We start from the raw sequence: 12,396 nt of genomic DNA, 5'->3' as shown, positions 1-12,396 counted from the left end.
AAATATTACAAGTAAGCAAAACGTATATTAAGAATATTAAGTCTAGTAATAAGTAAACGCTGGTGATTCATCAGTGAAGCATTATCGCAAACGCCCCTTTCCTAACAAACTCTCTTTTCTTCAGTTTATGTTTTCAGGCAATAAATGCTCGAACACATTAAAAACTAACGCTTGTTAGCCAGCAATAAATCAACTGCCTACTTACCCCAGCCAGTCTTTTCTAGACATCAAAGATGCTGTGATCCTCTCGAAGAGTTTTATGGCTCACTTAATAACTGTCTGCATGCATGTAGAAAAAGTTACTTATGATTCACACTCACCGCTGTAGAGAAGCCTAAAGGGTCAAATATTGTAGAGTTTGGAGAGGGCAGCCAGATGTGGAGATGAAGTGATGCAAGTGTGAACGTGACTGCAGGGTAAACGTAGTAGTAGTGAAATGAGGAAAAAGTGCACGCTCCTCCTCTCCAAAATCCTAAACAGCCCAGAACTCTGGTTGGGTGTGGTCTGGAACTCAATATGTGCTGTGCTGAGGAAGAAGGGAGGGGAAGCTTTCTGGAAGCATGAGGTGTTTTGACAAAATGCACAGAATTCATTGTGGATACATCCTTTTAAATCGTGACAAGGTTTACTTTCACTACAATAGTCAACATCACATGTCATGTGTCTACATTTGCTCTTATTCTCAAGTGATTTCGAAGAAGAGTGTGACAGATTTGGCTGGTGGTTTCTGTGTGTCTGTCTATATGTGGTTCTCTGTGGTGTTGAAGAAGACCAAGAGTGCAGAGGAAAGTCTTAGCCTGTTCCTGGCGGGAACTGAGAATGAGGCCAGCGGCAGGAAGACTGGAGCAAGAAGATTTACTCTCAAAGGAAACTGCTTTGTCCCCCATATTCAGCCTCTGAATGCTCAGCTACCTCTCTCTTATTCTTCTAAAAAGCTGCTTCTGTGAACGTCCAGATGGCTATCCAGATATTAAATATCTGCAATATTTGTAGTTAAGTACATAGATAGGCACTATGTAGCTATGTATTTGTAATTCCACTATGCATATTTATTATGTAACAGAGCAATATTGATATACACCACTGTTTTATGCCATCTGCAAATATTTGTCTATTCATTTCCTGTGTGCTCCTCCCTTTTGCATTACATCCCCAGGATTCTGGCTCTCTGCGTTTCCTGAGTGTGTGCGTGTGTGTTAATGAGATCTAAGCTAGTTGACTTTATGACTGGATTGATTGTACTTTCCTTTCAGTAAACAGCTGTTAATGTTACAGGACATGAAGTTACAGGACCAAATATATGAATATATATATATATATATATATATATATATATATATATATATATATATATATATAAACTTTCATTTTATAGGAAAATCAAATCACCAACACTGTTAAATGCTAAAAATGTTCTACATTAAAAGTAAGTAATTTAAAGTTTGTGAAATATTGAAAATTAAATAACCCCCATTAAAAAAATAAAGATATGAAGTAGAGAGGAAATATTTAAGATTCTTCACTTTTTGTCGAAGTCATTTACAAAAATATGCAACACTAACCTTGTTAATACTTTCTAGATTTCTCTTTTTGCAATAAAAGTACTCATTCTAACCCCTGACATGCCTTTATCATCCATGGGGGGTTCAGAAAATTCTGTGCATACCCAAAGGACTGTATAGGGTTTGCATAGGAAAACAAATCTTGTCACGTTCTCAATCAATGATTCTGCTTATTTACAACTTGAAGCATCAGGCATGTATTTTATGCGATTAACCTGCTGCCAAATTCAATGTAAAACTCCATTCTAGAAAGAAGAGTGAGTTTCCAAGCATGCAAACTCCACTCTTGAGTCAATGCATTCTTCTTTGGTCATTCAGCTGTCATTTTGTGTATTCTGCGGTGATTACAGAGCATAAAAACTTTGCTCATGCTATATTTACATCCACAGTGGCTTTTGATGTGCCATTGTTCAATTAAAGACGGCAGAAATACAACGTATAACTTTATAACTTATAACTAAATTCCTATGAGCCATTTTTACCCACAGCCCTCATTTATGCTGCACAATGCACTCAGAAACAAACAATCCCTATGATCATATCAATCAGATGAAAACTTTTTTTTTTTGCCTGCCTTGCAAATATTCAGCTGTGTATGCTTTTGTTGACAAAATTATTCAATCACAGAAGAATGTTAAACAATTTAATGCAGTAAAATCAGTATTTATCAGACTTTAAACAGCAAAAAATTTGGAGTAAAAGTTACAACTGCTAGGACATTGCTAGATGCCATAAATGTTATAATAAAATACTTAATAAATAAAATAGTATTGCAGTGCATTAAAAGTGAAGTGTGTAATTTCTGCACAACTAGCATCGCCAAATCCAAGTAAAGCCCACTAAAACCGGCCCCAAAATCACAACACTGTTTAAGTTTTGCTAAATCAACCTATCAATGGCTCATCAAAAAGTTACACCCATCACATCTATGCCTTGTTTACATTTTAAAAAGGTTCTGGTTTGGATCAGAAACAGCAGGTTTATGTGCTCAGACTTTGTGCTGGATGCCTGGATGCTTCAAGCTCAGTCAGTGCAGTGATGTGGAAATTCAGGAGATCCAGACAGCAGTGAAACAGCAGACCGACTGCCAAACAGTGCAGAATAAGGTTGAGTCAAAGACTGGGGAGGCCCCACCATGGCCTCTCTACACCCTCTGCACCAGTCTAACATTGTGCTTCAGATCTCTGCCTAATGAACCAGGAAAAATGGAACAAGTATTCCATGTCATGCATTTGGAATGCTGTGTGCATTTATGCAGTCTCTGAGTCAAGTACGTGGAATCATTTTTGTTTATAGTCTATCCACGATCCACTGTACATCCAGGTCACGTGTTCCTCCCAGCTTATCACTATTCTCGAATATTATTTTTGATGAACTAGTGGAACAAGAAACTGTCTCTGAGTTAAAGCTGAAGTGGGTTATTTTTCAAATTACTAAAACAATGACTGTTTTCAAACAGGTTTCCTTAACATATAGTCCTTCCCCCAGTGTGATACCATTGGTTAAACCAGTGTTGCTATTTTGGGATGGTTGGAATGTTCAAACAACAATGTTTTGATAGTACAACATGATAGTACCACAGTGATTATCCAAAGCTCTAATGAAGACCAAATCTATATAATCTTAGGTGGTTGTTTTCTTCACTTTGAGAGTGAAAAAAACTTAACAGCCTGCATAATCAGGATTCTTGAGCAGCTGGGGTGAAAAAGTGCAGAGGAGGAAGGTCAGAAGCTGCAGGCTGTTTTGGAAAGAATGCTGAGGGTGATGACCAGATCACAGGTGGAGAAATATGGTAGTAAAAAAAAGGTCTTATAGCTAAATGTTGTGCAGGCATGTGCTGCCACTCATTTGAAATGGCAAAAAGAATATACACAATTCCTATATTAATTCATACTTTATTACAATTTTTAATTGTACAAAGTAATTCAGAATGGTATATTTGATAATAAAATAGTTACAGTTCATTTTAAAAGAGAAAATATATGCATGTTTCCATTTTGTATTCCAGTTTTAAAAAGTAATAAAAAATATCAAGAGAAAAAGTTGTAAAATCAAGTTTTTTAAAGCAATTAAAATGTTAAATAATTATTAATATTGCTGAGAAGCTAAGTTGGTTTTAAACTCTAAGCATGGAGACACTGCCCAATTGCTCGGGGGGAAATGGTGGGGGGGGGGGGTGTATTTTCCTTACAGTCTGCATTTCCTCTTTCGTTCATTTGCTTAAAATGTGTGACCCACAGTAGAGCATTTAAGCAGAGGAGTCAAGAGCTCTCCAAACTCATGACAGAGGCTCCTCGTTCACACTGACATAAGCAGACTGAATTGCTTTCTCCCTGTTCTGATTAAGCCCAAGTGCTCTCATAGCCCTGCAGAAGTGGAAGGAAATTAAGACAAAAGTGGCCTTTGTGATGAATTTGAATGAAAGGTTTATAAAAGATTTCTAATTGTGCCCAATATTCTCGACAGAGTCTAGTTTCTGTCTGTTGTTGGAGAAGTTTTCCTTGAGCCAACAACTGATGATACCTCAATAACCTCGATAAATAATGAAATATACTGTAGATCAATTGGTCCTATCTTAAATGGATGACCACCTGGCTTGAGCAACATTCAAAATGTAAGAACTTGCTTCTCAATAGACAGGTGGAATTCACATGAAGTTGAAGTGGAATTTCATGTGGAATGACAGAAAGAGGAATTTAATGAATTGCAATTCAAACAAACTAAACAGCCACACAATTGGGAGATTTCAATAGTCCAACACAACAACAAATTAGCCAAGAACTTCAATCCTGCTTGTTTGGCATCGCTGTTGGAAGCTGTTGCTGTTTAATACAAGAAATCCACAACGATATGCATTCAGACAAAATTTTATTATATAACAAAGTTAAATCTTCATTGTTACATTGTAATATAAACGTGAATTAACTAACAACATGAAATCTGTTAAGCAAAATCTACATTGTTATAGTGTAGGTTCAAATGTGTTCTTTTTGCCAGAACATATTTTCACAACTTGCACGAACACTGTCTTTTTTTATTTCATTTTTTTGTGTGCGTGTTTGTTTTTTGTCGCCAAGGCTAATGTGAGAACCGACAGATTTGAATTAATATTTAAATTCCACATCCTGTTTGCTTGCTACGTTGATTTAAAATGTCATACTGTAACTGAACTGGACTTAAAAGGTAAACTGCACACACTCCTGACTGACTTACGACAAGAAGCTACAGAACCTCTTTATCTTCGTGTTGTCTCTGACGGTGGTCAGAATATTCCAGGGCTGAATTACACTGCAAGCAATCTTCTAACAAACCTTCATTTATTCAGCATTCAGCTACCATTGACTCTGTAAAGAATGTCTTTCACACTCTTCAATTGTCACAATAAAAATCCATCGGCAGAGATCTATCATTGCTGATGTGATTTGTAAGATGGCAGTGTGTTTTCACAGCTGTTTGAGGTCAATGCAGGCAATCCTCCCATGAGACGAACATCTCCTACTGCCTCCTTAATGTGACTGATGATCTAGTACTGGGGTATACACCCCCTAACATCCTACAAGACTCCTTACCTTGCAATATTCTCAGAGGGAAAACTGGTATTGTAAGGAAATGCATTTCCAGATCTCTCCTTAGGAATGGATTAAAATTATAACGGTCAGAGTGCAGCCAAATTAGACAGCTCTCTTCCTTCCTGGAGCTACTGTGTCATAAATGGTGGTTGCAATGTCTCAAGGCCAATTGGCTTGTTGGGTATGGTGACTTGCCATACATGGCCAGTTTGACCTCACACACCTGACCTGTAGGGTTTACTGGGTTAAATTTCATCTAACCATATGATTTACATATATGAGAGGGACAAAAGTGTTAGGGATCACATACACAGCATTTTCCATCCTGGCACCCACACATTATTACATGCCAAATTTGGTTCAGCCTCATAACACAGCTTGGGATTTCATGGATTTCACAATACAATACTGATAAATTAGCTATTCTTTTTGTAACATATTCAAAATCAAATCAAACTCCAAATGGTGAAGGCTGATGTTCCAGAGCTAAATCAAATGGATGTATTTTTCTTTCTGAAAACCAAGATTGAATGTCACCTTGCTATTGATGGAGGTTCAGTACAGGATCTTGGACAAGGTTCAATGGACTGCTTTCTGCTGGCACAAGAGACGTTAAACAAACTGGATGAAAACACATTTATCTTCTCCAAACAGAAACTAGCTTTACTCTCAAGTATATTATGGTAAACAAAACAAGCTATAACAAAGCAGTAGTAGTGTGTGATAACTTGCTGTTCCTCTGAAAGAACTTTTCCACTGATGTCACTTTGGCAACGTATTAAAAAATGTTAGCCAACAGGTAAAAACAAATATTTAGACAGTGTTAATCTCAAATTGAGTCATGCTTTACTCTTTTAAGTAACTCCCATTTCCAAGATCTAATCAATTCCAGATTAATAAAGTCCCATAGATTTTTTTTTCTAATTGAATTTCCATTTTCTTTTGGAAGTACGTCACGGAAATAAAAATCCTGTTCATTTTCCAATTCTGCATAAACCTTCTTACTTTATATTTTACTCACTTCCTTCCTATTTTATTGACATGAAAATGTTTTATTGACATTTTCCTTTCTGTTGAGTGTGACGTCTTTATTGAGCAATTCTTTTCTATGGAGAAAAAACAGAGGAAAATGCTTCAGGTACCAACGTTGCTGAAAAAGTGGGTGGTAACAGTAGCAGTCTATCCTATTGACTTTAATCAAAGGACTAGACTCCAATCACTCATGACAACTTTGCATTGAAAGGAGTGTGAGTACACTGCAAACTGAGTGCTGTTGACTATAAATCCACCCAATAACAAATACTGCAGCAAGGTGAAGACAGGGAACTAAATGACAAGTAATGCCTTTGATGCTCCAAACCAGGACAAAATTTGCATGCATGAAATGGTTGTTAAGAGCTGGCACTCTTTAGAGGTGGTTTGCTATCATGCATGTGCTGCTTTTTTATTGCCATTTGAAATGGGTCATGCATCATTGTTTTAAAAAAAATATCATCTTCATAAGGAAAACTGGCTGAGACAACCTAACAGTGGTTGAAAAAACTGATCCAGATGGACAGAGCACTTAGAAAGACTTTGCTAAGATATCCTCACTGTAAAACTACTATCACAATGCTGATGATGAAATGTGCAAAAATCTGAATTCTACTGAAAATTTCTTACTTCAAAACACTATGTGGAAAGTCAAACATCAAAACAGCCACATAATCTAAAAAGAGAATAAGACAAAATATTGTTTTGCACCAATATTAATTAGAAGGTTTAACTACTCTTGAATTGACTACCTTAGAAATTACCGTTTCATTGTATTAAAAGTCACTGTGGTAAATTTTGTGGAACTTATACTAAATACTCTGTTAAGAAATTAAGTCACTATTAGATTGATATTACAATTGTGGTATGTTGTAGCTTTCTAAAGTTTCTAAGAGTGTTTCTAAATTTATAGGCAGCTACTTTTCATTAAAAAAAAAAAAAAAGTCTACATTGGACCACGAATGGCAATGAGAGCCATCAGTGGTGTTTCCTATAATTATAGCTCTACTGTAACAATGCAACAGTTACAAGAACTACAGCTTATTTTCATAAGGGAAAGTACAACACAAAATCAAGAGCTTTAAAGTCAGGAACTTCATGAATTATTGACAAAGCAATACATTTTCCTCATGTATAAAATGTACTCTATAAGGACTGAAATTACGAAAACCTGGCTTTGGGTATTCCAAGAGATGACGTGAACAAGTAAGAGCCTGATGAAATTAAAACAACATCTGTTATGGAGCAGGAAACAAACATTTCAGTATAAAAAATTTAAATAAAGTTCCCAAGTAGAAAATTCTGTCAAACTGATAAGGTGCTTAAATAATACAAATAACCTCACATATTCGATGCAAACAACTAAATAATTGTTAACTACTTAACTGCAGTTGTGTTATTAACCAGATTTGTTTGTGTGGATGATAGGTAAACTACCACAAAAGACCATTCTGTATACATAAATAAATCAAGGAAGCATGCACTAGGAAATTAAATGCTTTCCTCTTTGGGTCCCCCAATGCTCAGACCAAACCTACTGTACACCCTTGCACATGCATTTGTTCTGCTTAGAAATTTGAATGAATCTTACACCTGGCGAGGTGCACAGGGAAATCTCTAGTGCAAGCCCGTGCAGTGCCCCAGGTCTATAAACAATGAATTGTTCTCCTGCTCTGATGCGGCCTTGAAGTCAGCCAGCCAGCTACCGCATTGTGTCACGTGCATCACCGAGGCACTGCTCCAGCATGTTCATTGTCCCATAGATATCCCAGCCCTCAGTGCCACACACACATCATTCTATATCAGAGAGGTCGAATATTACATTCAATTGTTGTGTCACTGGCTCTACTCGTTTTATTTTAACAGACATGTCAGTTTCTCATAATGCACAAAGACAAATCTCCAAGCTGCCACAGATCTGTTGTGGGCTCCTGTCTGACAAAATAAGTGAGAACTGTAGTATTACCATGAGAGGCATGCAGGGCTCTGACACAGCTGAAAGATTTCATAACAATGAGCAGACAGCATAAACAAAGGCTGAGATATGGGCCAAGCAATAATCGACTCAAAGGAATGTGAGTCTTTAAAGATAATGACAGCTGAGTATGTGAATGAACACAGCCTGAACTGAGGGATTTGAGAGCAATACTACACAACAATGGGGTCTGTGCCAGCAGTCTTTATTATTACCAACACAATAATCTAAAATCTAATTTTAAAAACAATACATGCTTTAAGTATAATGAACAGGTATGGAAATACAAAAGCTGAAAAAGAGGGAGTTGTTCTAAATGTTTGGGACATCCTTTTTAGAAGTAACAGTTCAAGCTCAAACATTATTTTCTTTTTATTTACTCACCTGTTTTATGTTCTGTATCTGTATGCTGTTCCTTTTTTCCAAACAATATATATATATATATATTATATTTTATATTTATATATTTTTTTTGTTTGTTTTGTTTTTTGTTTTTTGACTCAGGCCGAATTCTCTTTCCGACCTCAATCGTCATTTTAATAAAAAATAAAGAAATAAATAAAATACGAAACTTAGGCTAGATAAAATGTTGATTAATGTCTGAGGAATCTCCAGTCACTGCTTGACCGCAGTGAATTAATTTATTTGATCGGAGATTGCAGTCTAAATTTAATGTGATATTATGGGTTGAAAACACGTATTTCCTATGTGTCGTCATTATTACATTTCTCCTCGAGGGGAAGGCAAGACTTATTCTATTCACAAAGCAACATGTAAGATAAAATTCTTTATTGTGAATCAGCAACACACCACGCAGCTCAGTTTGATTGACGAGCATGACTCTTATGAACCGGTTCTTGTAATGAATCGTTCGTTCGAAAAGATTAAACAAGAACTCTAAAGAATCTAAAGAAGTTATCACAAATTGTTTTTTAATATGTACAGTATACACACATATTTTATATTTTATAGTGGGTTGGTTTGCAGTCCTCCTATAGTCTGTATTGCACTGCTTTCAGGGTTTTTTGTGTTGATATTTTTATTTTTTTATTTTTTTTAGCAATGGCCAGTTCCAGCTCACTGGCAGTCCTCTCAATCTAAAAAACCTCCTGCAGGGTCTGCGGATGGAGCACAAGAACAAATTGTGGCAGGTAAGCTGTCATATTCTGACACTGCAGTGTTTTAGTGTGACTCAGGCTCTCCAATATGACTATGTGTGCTGATGTTTCTGTCTGACTCTCTTATTTCCTTTACAGTGCTATGGAGACAAATAAGAAATGGCAAGATTAGCACATTTCTAGTGAGTGAATCCTATCATTGTGATGGCTTGTGATGCCAGTGAGCCACTCCCCATGGGCAGCACGCTGGCACTCTGAGTCACTGCAGCAATGCACATTTGCATTCTCGCCTCTCTCTTTGCTTTGCCAGCACTTTAGAACTCAGAGGGCTCAAGATTTGTTTAATCTTGTTGATATTTGTTTCCACAGAGTGAAATTCAGCCAATCTTCTCTGGTTAATTTAGCATCTTCTTGGTTATTAATAAAATATAAATATAGTTGATAAAATATAGTGTTATTTTTCAACCGGCGATGGCAGTTTTCACTGGATGTTCACATACATCCTTTATTGGGAGGAATGTGAGGTCAGAATAACACTACAGTGTGTATTCTATCTATACCACTATGGTGATTACTGTAATTAACTTCCAAAGAAAAATGAGCACCCTCGCTTAATAGCCTTCTACGCACTGAGTTTGCATTAGATGAATCATAGACACAGAAAAGCCTGAGTTTTCTCAAGCATTCCTCCAAATATATTGGATTAAATGAAGGCTTGGCAGAAATCCCAGATCATCCGTGACACATCTACTGTTCCTCTTTGAATCACCAAGACACTTCATTGAACAGAAGTCATGTTGATCAAGTGAGGGCTGTGTATGATGAAAATCCACCGCAGTCTATATCGTTCTCTGGAAGAGAAGGCTAAAAAAATATAAGAGATCAACTCTCAATGATCCACAGGGCCGTCATAAGAGAATACTTGTTAACAAGTGTTGAACATGAACAAGTATCTCTGGCCCTTCAGGGTAAGGGCGTCCATGGATATTGGTTGCTCATTCTCAGCTCTCCTGGAGTGCTTACTGATAAACCTTGTGTCGATTCAAGTGCCTATGTCCAGCCCTTCCAGTATGTGGTATAGCCAAGCTTCGAAGAGCAAAATCTAATCCTGTAGAAATGACTGCCCGCACTAGCCTTGCAGGCTAATCTGCGCAGGAGAGCGAACGGGCCTGAGGGAAGTGGAGCAGATTTAAGTCTTTGTCCTTAAGGCCTGGAAGAAAGACCCATCAAATGGAAGCTTAGCTCAGTTTCTCCATCATAGATTCTCCTTCTCAAAGAGTTTGGGTTGAACAAAAGCTTTATTTTTTTATTTTAAAGAAATGTGTGCTCTCTTAAAATAATAATAATAATAATAGTTAAATAAAATAATAATAGTAATACTTGAGAAGCAGGATTTCCAAATGTGTAAATTTGAACTTTTTTAATTTGGTCAGGCAGGCAGCCCTAAAGTCACTTTTTCCACACCTACCAGTTGAACAAGCCTCATTGGCTTCTCAAAGGGTTTGGGTGAAAAGTATGCTCCGCTTTAAAAAAAAAATTAAAAGAGAAAAAGAGAGCTTACCTTATCTTACCTAACACGAGAATCAGGGTAATCATGTCCAAATGTGTATTTTGAAGATTTTTAACAAGTTGAAGAAGCCTCATTGACTTCTCAAAGGATTTGGGTGAAAAGTATTCATGAATTAATTAAGGAATAAATGCATGAATAACAGGCATCCATGAAGTCACTTATTCTCAATAAGCAATTGAGATACAGAGATACTAGACTCATTGACTTCTCAAAGGATTTGGGTTAAAAGTATGCTCTGCTTAAAATGAATGAATGAATTCAATTAAATCATTCTTACCTGAGAAGCAGTGTAATCCTGTCTAAATGTGTATCTTTGAACTATGAAACTTGGTCAGACGACCATGAAATCACTTTTCAATCAATCTTTTCTCAATTAACTGAGATACAAGCATCAGTCTTAAACAGACTTCTGGTTGCTGATTGTAAATGCTAATGGAATGTTGTGTTTTGGATGCAGGTGTGCTTCTTAACTAGATTAGCCAGCAAATAAATGTTGTCCTATGAGAACTTAACATCAAAAACATCTTCTATATACCTCAGTTGTGTGAAAAAACAACAACAACAACACATATTTGACATCTCAGATCAGTTAAGATGCAAACATTCTTCATTCATTATCATTCATCCATGAGATAAGCCTATACTGTGTATGATTCATGATAAAGGAGAATATATATATTTTTTTAGTTCAAGAAAATTATTCATTCCCAACATTCCACAAGATAACGGTGATGCACATGACAAAAACACTTGATCCATCAAATTCAGTGTGCATCTACAGTACAAGACATTATCTATACAGTATATATACTGTGCCTTTAACGCTCAAAGCACAAACTTAGTTCCCTGTCTTGCCTTTATATAACATTCCAATTTCTGCTCTCTGGCTCTAACATAAAGAAGATAACCATAAGAACTGGCTTAAACTAGCCAGGTGGAATAGTTTCCTTGGCAACAAACTGACATTTATCTGTGCACATGCCCTGAGGTACTGAGGTTACAGAGACACATTTATGTGTAGTCAGTTACTTTCTACCATTTACGACTGATATTATACAATAATGGGGTGGTTATTCAAAATGTTGCAGTTTTGTGTTAGTATTTTTGATTAAAATATAGTTTGAGGTTATAGATATTTCTCAGTTATTATAAATTAATTAATTCAAATGATGATAAATTAAATAAAAAAATTAATTACATAAAAATGTTAAAATAAATTCAGACCAATACCCCTTCTCTTAAAGTGATTCATTTGTCTCCCTCTACAGAACAGAATGAAGTATTGCACTGCTGTTTGCCTGCACTAAAATGACTTCTTATAATGCTGCACACTTGACTCTTTTTCTGTCAAAGCTAAAATGCATTTTACAAATTTACTACAGTAATATTTAGTATTGCCTTTATGAGAAAATATAGCTTCTGTACAAAGTTTTCTGATCAACTCAGCAAAAGAGAAAATTCCATAGCATACCTGAGGGATTCATAAAAGAGGTTTAATATGAACGGGGGAAGAGAGCTCTCGTCCCATAATGTCTGGCGTGTCTCTTCATGGCTGGCTGCACTCTATAAG

The 12,396-nt window shown here is 36.3% G+C and overlaps 1 protein-coding gene across 2 annotated transcripts in view; it reads right to left on the bottom strand.

Moving 5' to 3' along the window:
- The window catches only part of LOC132149074 (epithelial membrane protein 2-like), a 34,926-nt gene extending 22,546 nt beyond the window's left edge, over positions 1-12,380 (bottom strand). Inside the window, exon 1 of one of the 2 annotated variants that reach the window (XM_059557990.1) lies at positions 12,298-12,380. The gene's annotated coding sequence lies outside the window, so the exon portion shown is untranslated. Of the gene's footprint in view, positions 1-320; positions 480-12,297 lie in introns of those variants that run through there. The other variant, XM_059557989.1, reaches the window with a different exon arrangement.
- Positions 12,381-12,396: the final 16 nt, after the last annotated feature.

Source organism: Carassius carassius, chromosome 9 (genome assembly GCF_963082965.1).
Source record: "Carassius carassius chromosome 9, fCarCar2.1, whole genome shotgun sequence".
In the NCBI taxonomy this organism is placed as follows: Eukaryota; Metazoa; Chordata; class Actinopteri; order Cypriniformes; family Cyprinidae; genus Carassius; species Carassius carassius.
This window is presented reverse-complemented; position numbering and strand designations above follow the sequence as displayed.